Below are 12,146 nucleotides of genomic sequence, written 5' to 3'. Positions count from 1 at the left end.
AGAGAGAGAAAAATTTGGGATAGGATTAAGCACTGAGAAGAGAAAAACAATAGTGATGACAACCAAAAGTTTCAAGTACTTAAGAAGTGTGATGGCAGGATAGCAAATAAATTTGGGAAAATGCAACAGCAAACAACTTCTGCCGAACTGTAAGAGGTGTTCTGTGGATCAGAGATGTCCCAAAGAAATGTACAAAATTTCTAAATGGTAATTACACAGTCCAGTCACATTACTGTGATCACTGCCTATGTTCGACTTCATTGTGCTATAACTACTCACAAACAGCAGGTGGCAGAACTGGCAGTGGAGGGTACACAAAGCATGTTGGGGGGATGCACTAAACAGTGAGGTCTTTGTTATAATGTGGAAGCAGAATGATTTAGCCAATGTCCAAATTGGCTTTGGGGCCAAGAGAGCAAGCATTTCTGAAATGGCTAAGTTTGCAAAATGTTCGTCTGCTGCTGTGGTTTAAGTATATCATACATGGTAAAATGGCGCTATCCAAAACTGATGCCGAGGCAACTGTGGTGCACCATGGGCCATTTCAAAGTGTGTAACAAGTGTGTGTGAACAAGAGCTGCAGAGATCTCTACAGGTGAATAGATTTCCAATTGTTGACCAACTGACAGCCCAGATGAACCAAGGGGCTACCAAAAATATCTTCCCAATGACTGTTCAGTGAACTTTGCTGTGTACAGGCCTCTGCAGCAGGTGCCAGGTTCATGCATCTATCCATGGGGACCATGTTCACCACTACATGCAGTCTATTTTTCCTTGGCACAATGACTGTTTTTCTTTGTGACAATGGCATCTATCAGCACAACACTGCAATATGTGACACAGCTTGCAGTGTACGTGTGTGGTTCAAGGAGAACCTGGATGAATTTACCGTACTCTCCTGACCACCAAACAATCTGGATTTAAACCCAACTGAGAATCTGTGGGACCACCATGGATCCTTAACCAAGAAACTTAGCTCCACATGCCTGTTGGTATCTTCCAGAACCTCACTGATTCTCCTCCTCGCAGTGGTCCGTGCTGCAGAAGGGCTTATTCAGATTTTTTATAGTTCGTCACATTAATGGGACTGAACAGTGTATAAAGTCCATGAAACATTTCATAGAGTGACTGCAGATAAATGTCCATGAGCAATGTAAGAAATGATACAGTATACGAAAGTCAAATTCTCAGAGTGGTGCTCACAATGTTTATAAATGTTGTGTGTGCCCACTCTTCGTCACACAGGACATGCCCAATTGGTAGTCCAATTCTGCCCTTACCCAACCCTACATACCTGCAGTGACCGTAAGAACAACTGCTGCAATGTGATGTCGCAAGTCTTCAAGGTTCTGTGGTAGAGGCAGAAAATAAACACTGTCCTTGATGTAACCCCACAAGAAAAAAATCCCAAGACGGTGGCTACACGCGTAGTGCCAGGTCACTGGAGCAACATGGCCTATCCTATGACATGGCTGCATCTCATTCACGCAATCTCATATGCAATTGTGGGAATGTGGATGAGTGCTCTCTTGCTGAAAGATGAAATGAGCCACAATTGCACCATGTTGAGATAGGTATTACTATTTACAGTACCCTCAGCAAAGATGAAGGGTCCATAGACTGCCTTGTTGGTCTCAGCACAGAACAATTAACTGAATATCCCTCACATGGCATCTGTCTTTTCTGACATTCCCCATTACCCTGAACATTCTGCATTGAATAAACATAATCATAAAATTTCTTGTGCTGTTGTAAACTGGTGGTGTCTTGCAAAACTCACCCCAGAAAACTGTTTGCACACGTACTGTTGATTGGCAACTGTATTATTTTTTTACGTTATACTTAGCCATTTATCTATACTAATTAAAAAAAGTTTCATGGACTTCATAATTACCTTGTATTTTGAAACTATTATGAACCTGAATATGCATCTCATACATGGATAACAACAGAAAGGAAAGGGAGCGGAATGGCAGTGGCAGCGATGAAATTTTCATGAAGTATAAGGGCGCTACAAAAAGATTAAAACCGGAAGATTAAAACCAGAAATGAAGAGGTCAGAAAATGGGTGGGGAAATAAAGTTGAAGTGGCAAGGCTACATGATGAAAATACGAGATGGCAAAGTTGGGAGGGTGGGGGATTTACTAAAAGGTTTCCAGGAGAGACCACGAGGAAGACCCAGAAAGAGCTAGATACAGTGAGGGCATCCACAGAGAAGAGGGGAAGAAAACCACAAGATGTACTTAACAATGGAGAGAAGTGGTGGAGAGAGAGATAATGATGGAGATTCTTGTTCACAACCCGACCCAGGAAGAAGTAGAACTAGGACATGATATAATGCTAAAAACGAATTGTGTGTCATTTTTAATTACACGTCATTTATTGTCTCCTTTCAGATAAATGGGCAAATGCCGTATGAAGACTTACAATTTGATTTTTCCCCTAATGTCTAAACTCTTTAATCTTATTATACAACTAGCTAATTACCTGATAATACTGAGTTATGTGTTTCTCTTTCACCTTATCTTTACTAGTAGGGCTGAAATGCATTTAAAAGGAATGGCACCCAACTCTCAGTGACCATGATGGATTTTGGATGTAACCCTAATGTAAGTCAATTTTAATTGCTTTCATTCTGTTTCATTTGGTCCTTGATATTGTCCCTCCATTTCTCCAATTCTAAATAAAAATAATCACCAATAGTGACCAAGCAAATCTTATATAATCAGTCTGTGAATAACAGGACTCAAGAGAAGTGAAATCTAATTAGGGTAAATCAAGGATTTAAGGTTGAAAGATGGTACATAAAGCCTACAGTTTTCAGAAGGAGAAAAAAAAGTACTGAATTATGTTAATGAAATAATAGTTTATTCTGCACAAAATAACTTTCATTGACTCCAGATGAAACATTTGAGTAATCAACAAACATATTTCACTATTTCTCTTGAGGTAAATGAGTAAACAGCATCTTTTTGTATGGTTCCTTGACTGACAAGTGAGAGTTTCGAAATAGGGCGATTTCATCTCAAATCATACAGATCAAGAGTAAATGTGTCACATCACTATTTCAAAGTTTGCTGAAAAAAATGTATGTTAAAGTCCCACATGATACCTCTCCAAAACTACATATTTTGATTTTCTGATGATTTGTGAAAACACTACAGATCTCTCTAAATGAGAGTATTTGTGAAAATGTAATGAAAGGGGAAATTGAAAAACTGAAATAAAGAAACCTAAAGTGATAGAGATCTGAATTTATTTTCAATAAATACTTTGTTTCCAATACTATGAGACATGATTAATATCATTAATTCATACACCCTTATAAAGGTTCTTTTTTTAAAAAATAAACTATGAAAATTTGAAATTTTTTGCGAATTTAAAATTTATGTTTTGAAAATAGGAAATGTTAACTGTCTTGAGAAATGATAAAGTGGAAGGATACTATCATCTATTAGATTCATGGATGAAATTCTTAAACTGTCAAAATATTTGTGCATACAGATCAAAGAATCCAATATTTTTTTGTTATTTAATAATTATTTTCTCCAAATTCTACTTAGGGAATGTACAACCAGAGTGGGCAATACGTTCCTGTACAAAATGTGAGAAATATTTTAGGTACACCTAGCTCTACTTTCAAGGTCAAGGTCACTTAAATATTTCAATTAAGCATTGATTTTAAGTAAATGTTATGTGCAAAAATGTTATTTCTTAATCAAAATAATTACTTTACAACATTGGAAGTGAGTGGGAAAACAATTCATAATTTTGTTTGAAAGCATTTTATAACAAAAATGAGATTTTACACCCATTTTTCTTTTTATGATATTATTCACAAATTATTATTGTCTTCTTCATGATTTTGCTTCTTCATTACTTTCCACGAATTAAAATTGCCAACAATGTACCAATCAGCACAGTACTGTTGAAAAGATTTATTTATCATTTGCTTCTCATTGAACTTGTATAACCAAGTTGAATTTGCACATGGACAAGGATAATCCAACAAGAGCAGTACTTGGGAAATGGGAACTGCACACTGATCTTTTGATGACAGCCATTTGAAAGCATTAGCAGGACCATGAGGTGTCATAAAGGAGGCAGTTATATCTTGCATCTCATGAGACACACTTATTACCACAGGCTTCATAGCAGATCACTCTCCTCTCTTTTTTAAAACGGAATCCCCCTCAAATTACTTTCATTTAGAATTAAGAATTTCATGTTTGATACTACTTTGATATGGTGTGTACAAATCCAGTAGAATCTCTTATAGCACCAACAGCTTCTTGCTGGATATTAAATCTTGTTGCAAGATGTTTGCAGGGACCTCCTACCCCATCACATGTTTTTCCGTGAACTGTTGCTGAAAATATCCATTTTTTTGTTTTAATTTGTGTACTACAGTGTTGACCAAGCTCATACAGCTGAAAGCTTGATGATGCTCCACCATCAGTCACATACACATGTTTAGGTATGAAATGCATGGCCTCTGGATGCTATATCATCAAGTATCATGCTGACAGTGCATGTGCACTGTCCTGAATGGGATCATCACTGACAATAGCAAAACAATGTAATGTTCCAAGGAAGAAAGCAACACATGTGAATATTGATACCTGTGATGTGAGCCAGTGGTAACTTTGAATTTTGCACTGAAAAGCAGCAGACTAGTTCTCAGCAAAATCAATATGAAGAACTAATGTGTCAGTATTCTGGGATGTGGCTCATTTTGCTTCTGCTATGGCCCTTCTCTGAATCCTCCAGATATGATGATGAGCTATTCCTTACATGACCCAGTGCCTAATCCCTTTAACAAACTTCTCTGGCTCTTCTGAGTTCTTCACCAACTCTCCTCCACAATGCATAGGCCACATCACTGTCAGTATCCTGAAGGTGTAAAGCTTCAACAGTCATCACTTCAGCACCAGGACACATTGCACACTCCTGCAACCAACATTTATCTTGTGGCTCTTGACATATACACAAAAGCATCTAGTCTGTCTGTGTGTACTTACTTCCTGTGACACTGCTTGCTGCAAAACTAACAAGTTTCAAATTAGTGCAGTACATACATGTGCATACTTCCTTTGCTGGCTGGCATTTTACCAATTTTGATCGTAAGGAATAGAATTTAGTGAGACCAGTTTTTAAATTCAGGTTCTCCTTTTTCATTTGGAGATAGGCTTCTCTTATTGATCTTGTCATAAATCTTTTTACCTTTTTAAATTTTTCACCATTTTCAGTAACAGAAATAATATCGGACCGATTAGGATTTTGCCTGCTGCAATCTTTTGTCATCTTGTCATATTCCAGAGCAACAGTGAGCATACCATCTTGCAATGGATGCCCATAGTAAGGACCTGGGCATGCCCAAATACCTTTCTCATTCTTTATTTTATGAGCTTTTGAAGTAAAATACTGTGAGGTAGTGGGTATGTGTTTCTGTATCTGCTGTTTAGAGTTGCTACCTGGTATCGGTGTCAGTAAATGTATCTTCTCAATATTGGTAGCTGCTGAGATAGCAGTATTTACGTTTAGAAACCACACATCACTTTTTGTGCACATATCACAATCTTCAGGTTCTGCACCAATTGCACCTACATTAAACACTTCACAAAGTTTTGAAGATGTTGCTTGTGTAAAACTTGTTTCAATTTCTCTGGACGTTTAACGGAGGACATAGTAGGGGCTACTGCATCAATGCTAACATTCAATGCAACAACAACTTCACATCCAGGAAGAAAAACATCTATATGTATTCTTAAGTTTCACATTCGGGTGATGGTGATTGTTCGGGTGGGTTGCCACTAAATTTCTTCTTGTGGTGAGTGTGGCAATTCCTGCACAATCGATGTGCTGCCAATACTGTTACTTGAGGACCAAGATAATTCTACAATACCTCTGACAGATTTACAAATGTGAAGTGTTTTCTTGCACCTCTTTTAAATTTTTTTTGCCCCCCTCCATAGTCTACACACCTCACTCTTTCACTAATGTATTTCCACCATTGTATCTAACAAAAAGTTCAAACCAAACACAAAACTTAATGCAGAATGTTTTATGTGCAAGTTCTCACTTGTTTGTTATAAACAGAAGAGCACTGGAAACAGTGTTGCCAACATGCATATTGTGCACTAGAAATTCATTGATTCAAAGTATGCAGAATGTTGAAAATTGTTTAACACTTTATACAGAAAAATATTGTCCACTGTGTCTGCACTGAGTACTAACATATTAACCAAACAATACTTCACGTAATTCTCAAAAGTCTTCGGATGGGGGATTTCGAGGAAATAATTCGTAAAAACTTGTACAAATGCAATTTCTTACATTTTTAGTTATAGAAAATAGCCTGAACAGAGAAGATACTGTTTGTAATTACATCAGATTCTGTGACTTTCCAAAGTTTTTTAATTGGGAAAATTAACTTATATTCCGCATTATCGCCTTAAATCTGTAAGTTAAAGGAAGCCCACAAGTGTGGGTGTCAACTAAATTTCAACACACTAAGAGGGAGCTTTAACACAAAACATCTGCCAGGTCTCCAGTATTTTTGGTCTATTAGTTATATATTTTTTTGCTCTCTACTGTTCTAAGAGTTGTTTACAAATATACATTTTTCAAAGGGCCATACCATTTACAAAAATTAAGATAAAATGAAAATAGTTTATTTTTTAACACAACATAGAGGTTATAAAGTTCAGACTAAAATGTATAAAAAGAAATTAACGTGTTACAATTGATGTGTACTAATGGTTGAAATTACTCTTCTTTTAAAAATAATTGAGGTTACGAAATTTGTGCCACACTTAAAATTCATATTATTAATTGCAGAAATTATTAAATTTATTTCTAGATTGATTTATAAAATAATGATACATTTGAGCAATGATTCATCTTTTGTTTTGTAAACTCTTTTGCTTTGTAAACTATTTGGAATAATGTGAGTACCGCAGAATGTAGGGAGTGGTGGGCAGAATGTAGGGAGTGGTGGGCATGCCTCTGATGGAAATGCTCATATTTTGCTAAACTTGTCAACAAAAATGTAATTTTTGGTGTGACAGAAGTGAAAATAGTAAAGTCTGTGTGATTTATACGAATGTGATAAAATGAAATGATATTTATAGCAACGGGCAAATCTTCAACAGTTATTTAGTGCAACAAGAACCCACAATGTTAAATCAAAATTTTCAGCAGCATGAATGTACTTCTACACACAACAGGATTTTGAGCCAGTAACAACAAAGACAACAAGATAAGTAAGATAAGTAAAAAAAGTTCTTCGTTTGTAATCTTACTCCTCTTGAAGTTTTCAAAATTTGTGCAGAGAATGAGAACTTTAATGGTGATGTGTGGGACCTGTATGATTTGAGATGAAATCACCCAATATTTACTGTCTCTGCAAGCGAGTAGTGGTGTGGAATAAAGGCCTATCACAACTGGAGATAGCTTAAAGAAAAAAAGGATATTTAATATATTTCAGTTTCTAGCCTTTAGCTTTTGCATAAGTTCTCTCTGCCACAACATTAAAAAATGCCAAAACTTGTTACTTGCAAATGTAAAAGAAAGTTATGCGAGTCATTTTTGAATTTTCATCATGTATTATCACCTTTCAAATTTCTTGCACGTAAATAGACAAATATCAAGTGAATATTTACAAAATGATTTTTTCCCTAATGTTTAAACTTTTTCAATATCTGGCTGCTTATCTGAAAATGTCCAGTTACTTATTTTTCTTTTATTCCAGTTCTGGCAGATTGTGAATAATTAATGAGTAAAGAATACAACTCACCGAAGGCAGCCACTGAAAAATAAATGAAAACGTAAAAGAAACATAGGTGCCCCCCCCCAACTCTCTCTCTCTCTCTCTCTCTCTCTCTCTCTCTCTCACACACACACACACACACACACACACACAATGTGCTGCTGAGAACACAATGGCAAGATTGCAGTTTGATGGGTGGGCTGGGGTGAGAGGTTATGTTTGGTAGGATGGGTAGAAAAGAAAGAGGTGGGAAATTGAAGTAGGGGTTGGAGAGGGGCAACTGGTGGCTCAGAAGGCGCAGCAAATGTATAGAGTAGGAATGTAGGAGAAAGAGACAGCAGCAATTGTGCAGACCAGGAATACAAGATATGAGCATCAAAGCCTGTGAATTCACTAGGCAGCGCCACCTACGAAAGCAACCATAATATAATAGCTCTGCTCTGCACAGAATTTGATGTGGGCATAACTACCATCCAGCTGACCATCATAACGAATGGTCAATGCCAAACTCTGGCCTAGAACAGAGTCGGCCATCTGGTGGCACAACATGGTGGTGAGCACATGTTCAACTTTAATGGCTGCTTCACAACACATCCTTCCCTCCAGCTTTTCTGAACTATGCAGATGGGACATATTCCTGCAACACATCCTTTGCTTGCATAATCTTCCTAACTTCAGTCTGTGCTAACACACTGCACCTACACCTTCTGCCGAATAGTTCCCCTCCAAATCCACACCTTCACACTGTTTTCATCATATGCTGCGCAAACTCAGTAGCTCTGGTGCCCTTGTGTCATATTCCTAGACTGTGCACCTCTCACTCATATTGTGCACACCTGCTGGCGCTCACTTTGAGCTACCAGCTAGTCCACTTCATCCTCTCCTCCCACTTTCTGCCTCTTTCTCTCTGTACTACATCCACCCGACAAAACCCCTCACTCCCATCTGCCTAACAAAATGCAATCACAATATTGTATGTTCGCCTGGCACAATGTAGCTGGCACAGGTGTGTGTGTGTGTGTGTGTGTGTGTGTGTGTGTGTGTGTGTGTGTGTGTGTGTGTGTGTCAACTCTTCTATTCTGTGAATTGTCACTTTTATTCCTAAATTATTTACTAATGCAAGTGAATTTTAATTTTTTTCATTACATTTCATTTGGTCCTCAATTCAATCCCTTCCACATCTCAGATTTTGAACAGAAATAAGGTCTTTTGAAAGAGAGCAGAGAAGGGGATAGAGGTTAAGGGCAGTCCCTTGCACTTCACATGAGAAACTGTTCATAAAGGGGGACAAATTAACAAGTGCTGAGTGGCACGAGACTGCAGAAGGCCACACAAATCATTGCTTTAAAAACAGACAAGGTATATACACAATCTGTCAATCAAAAAGTATCACGATGAGCTCTGAGCTCTCAATTGGTATAAGATTTCAGATTATTAAAACTGTGTGCTGGACTGGGATTCGAACCCATAATGTTTGCCTTTCATGTGCAAGTGCTCTAGCATGACACTCTTGGGTAGTGAGTCATGCTTGGATTGCTCAGTTGGCAGAGCACTTTCCCATGGACACCAGAGGCCCCAGGTTAGGGTACCCATCTATAACACTTTTTCCAAAGGTGGGGAATATCTAAAATTGCAATTTAAAAAAAAAAAAAAATTAACACAGTAAGTAAGCCTGAAGACATGTAATTTTTCAACATACCGTAATTTTACTTGAGATACAATAATCCCAAAGGGTTGATAGTAGTCCACTGAATAGTTTTTATACCTATATTACTATGATATCTAAAAGGTACACACATTTTTAGCATACAGATATAATAATTACACCCTCATGTAATTAAATATAGCTCTGGTGAGCCACCACAGAAACAGTTTTATTTAATTGCAAAGAAGTGCTCAGTCAATTCTGTAACCTGTACTACTGTTGTCTAGTGAACGTATTCAATGCTACACACAACCTGTACTTCTTGTATCTTATGTGTTTCTCTATGAAATACTATGCTCCATAAATTGTGTTTGTTCTTGTTATAGAAACTAGTCAACAAGTGAGGGTTACATTTTCTCCATATGTCGGTGTCAGTGCTAAGTCACCCAATAAACATTTCAATGGAAGAAATACTCCAATGTATCACTGCCCAGCAGCAAGTTTTCACAAAACAACTGCAGGTTCTTACCACCATTCTGAATCAACTGACATCTGCATGTTTGCAGTAGGTTCCTCTCCTGTCAGTTCAACTGTTGCCCTTTCCAGCATTTGATGAATCAGCTGAAGGTTGGGACTCCTACGAGACACAGTTAAATGAACATTTCCACATTAAAACTGCATAAGGCTTTCTTTCTTTCCTGACTTTTGTAGTTCATTTATCAGTTGTTTTGCCAACTTGTGCCTTTTCAAGGATTGGCCAGCTTCTCTCAACCTATTACTGTGACAGAATGCATGTTGCCGTGACGTTTGTAGAATTTTAATGTAGTTAGAAACATCCAAAACAATCTTAAAAACCCTGGGCTGCAGAATTACATGGGTTGAGCCATCATTGTAAATTTGCCATTAGTACCCATCTTGAATCCTATGCTAATCACATGGCGAGTTTGATGATATTATTCATATGGCCTCAGATAGGGAAGTCCACAAAAAGCACTTCAATGTGAGAATCTGACACTTGTGGATGCACAGTTCCTTGAAGTGTCAAGCTGCGTGCAATCAGATTGCTGCAAGGGGGTAGGTATCAGAAGTTACTCCTGTTAGGCATGCTGCAAGTGTCCAGGGTGACGGGGAAGCCATTGCAATGGTACGACCTTTGACTCAGTGTCACATGGGCAATGTGGGTTATGGTCGCAACAGTGCAACAGTGACTGCGTGCCTGCCCCCCCCCCCCCCCCCCTCTCCCCCGTCTTACCCATACTGCTCTTTCTCCAACATGAGTATGCTGTGTGCTCTAAGCATTGGGCTGTTTGCAACAAGTGTCAAAAGAAAGGATACACTACATCAGTGTGTAAACTCCTCTTCCACCTTGGCAGACACAGTAGGACCGAGAGACATAAAATCTATCTCTACATTGACAACCCTCCCCAAACAAATTGTTTATTGATTTGTGTGTGTTTAATAAACCACTAAAAATGCAAGTGGACACAAGAGCTGCAATGACTTTAGTAAACATACGTAGACTTGCGCTCCCCTCCCCCCATGCAGGTTTCACAGAACTTTGGTTAGCTACAATAAACAGCAGATTCCAATCCTGTGTCAGTCCTCTGCTACTGTCTTTTATAAATCTATTGTTCACACTCTCACATTCCTTGTTGTGGATCATTCCCAGACCGAAGATTCCATATCGGCAACTGGAGTCTCTCTGCTCTGAGTTTTTGTCTCTGTTTTCCCAGGGCTTGACTGTGCTGCTGATTTTGAGGCCCTCATTACGACCTGCCCTCATTTGGGGGGGGGGGGGGGGGGGGGCACAGCAGGTGCCTCTCAACATTGTGCAACTCTGTCAAGCTGAATTAGACCATTTGATGTCACTCGATGTCATTTGGCCTGTTTCTTCCGGCAAATGGCCTATACCACTGATCATCGTTATGAAGCCAATGGGTAAGCTTCGCCTCTGCTGCAATGTCAGTGCCACGATTAATGCACTGTCCATCATAGATAAATACCCTTTGCGCTATCTTCACAAGTTTCTTGCAAAGTTATTAGGCAGCCACCACTATCCCCTTGGATGAGGTCGCTAAGCACCTTCTCATTGTCGAATACACCTATTGGCCTATATCAATATCAATATCAATGCTTGCCTTTTGGCATTGCTGGTGTGCCCACAATTTTCAGTGCTTTTTGGAACAGCTGAGAGCTTTTGTACCCCACTGAATCAATTACCTGCACAATCTCATGGTTTCAGGTTCTTTCACTGAAGACTATCATACAAATCTATGGTTTTGTTTTCTCTTTTGAAGTCTACAGGTCTCAAGTGCAATCTTGCCATCAATCGAGTACTAGGTTTTGAGATTTCTTGCACAAGGATGAAGCCATTGTGTCACCATGTTGATGCAATTGCAGCTTTGTCAAGGCCGACCTCCATTAAGAAACTGCATACTACCATAAGTTTTTACCAGATGCATCCACTGTTGTTCAGCCCCTGTAGGCACTTTTGTGTAAAACTGTGTCTTTTTCTGGTTCCCAGTTTGTGACCAAGCATTCACTTTGCTTAAATCTAAGCTTTACCCTACCCCACTTTTCAGCTGCTCGCATCTTGTGTCGGCTACAGATGCTACTCAGCATGGTCTTGGCACACAAATATATGAACAGCTCTGAACGACTCATTGCTTACGCTTCTAAGACTTTATCTCCTGCTCAGCAGCACTATTCTCAGATTGAAAAGGAGGCTT

General features: G+C 38.7%; 1 protein-coding gene across 1 annotated transcript in view; it reads right to left on the bottom strand.

The window, feature by feature from the left end:
• LOC126330611 (tyrosine--tRNA ligase, mitochondrial) overlaps positions 1–12,146 on the bottom strand; it is a 117,777-nt gene that overhangs the window by 1,925 nt on the left and 103,706 nt on the right. The window lies entirely within an intron of this gene.

The sequence above is a fragment of the Schistocerca gregaria genome, chromosome 2, assembly GCF_023897955.1.
Source record: "Schistocerca gregaria isolate iqSchGreg1 chromosome 2, iqSchGreg1.2, whole genome shotgun sequence".
Classification (NCBI taxonomy): domain Eukaryota; kingdom Metazoa; phylum Arthropoda; class Insecta; order Orthoptera; family Acrididae; genus Schistocerca; species Schistocerca gregaria.
This window is presented reverse-complemented; position numbering and strand designations above follow the sequence as displayed.